This window comes from Brassica oleracea, chromosome C1 (assembly GCF_000695525.1).
Source record: "Brassica oleracea var. oleracea cultivar TO1000 chromosome C1, BOL, whole genome shotgun sequence".
Lineage (NCBI taxonomy): Eukaryota > Viridiplantae > Streptophyta > Magnoliopsida > Brassicales > Brassicaceae > Brassica > Brassica oleracea.
Genome location: NC_027748.1, coordinates 14,374,765 through 14,375,517, shown reverse-complemented (window position 1 = coordinate 14,375,517; position 753 = coordinate 14,374,765).

Here is a 753-nt window from a genome sequence, read left to right as displayed (position 1 = left end):
ACTTAAACCTCACTGCTGTCAACCGCAGCTCTGAAAGCAGTGCATCCTTGCTAACAAAACTCTGGTTGACATAGATACTGTTACCATTCGATATTCTTCTTTCAATCTTTTCGATATCTTCAAAACACATATCATCATCTTCCTCATCCTCATCTTCAACCTTTCCATAAACATTGTAATCCTCACCATTCTCGTCCGCTTCAGCAACAATAGAAATATCAGCATCCTCCTCCCCATCATCCTCCTCCCCATCGTCCTCCTCCCCATCATGATTTTCATCTTCAACCAAATCATCATCATCATCTTCAAAACATTCATCAGCTTCATCAGCTTCATCATCATCTTCCCTGAACTCTGAAACCGTTTCCACCTTGCTACGGCTTGATACACAAAGCCGTACTCCATGCGTTTTGGTTATCTCGAGCAAGTTTCGAACTTGTCTATCACTTGTAACATGAATAGGAGGGGTGTCTGTAGCCTGCATCATTTCTGCTGGTAATGAGTAGGTTATCCCCATAGATTATGTGCTCATGTCCAGGTTATAATCTTCTTGAGCCATTGCAAGAAGTTCAGCATGTGTCAAACCTTCCCCCAAAAAAATGATTCTCGCTCCTTTGACATTATCAACCACAAAATCCCAACGACAATCAATCAACAGCCATTCTCCATACACTGCATGTAACTGACGCATCATCTACAAAAATTCAAAATAAAACACATTAGTAAACATAGAGAAAATGAAAGTTTACTAAA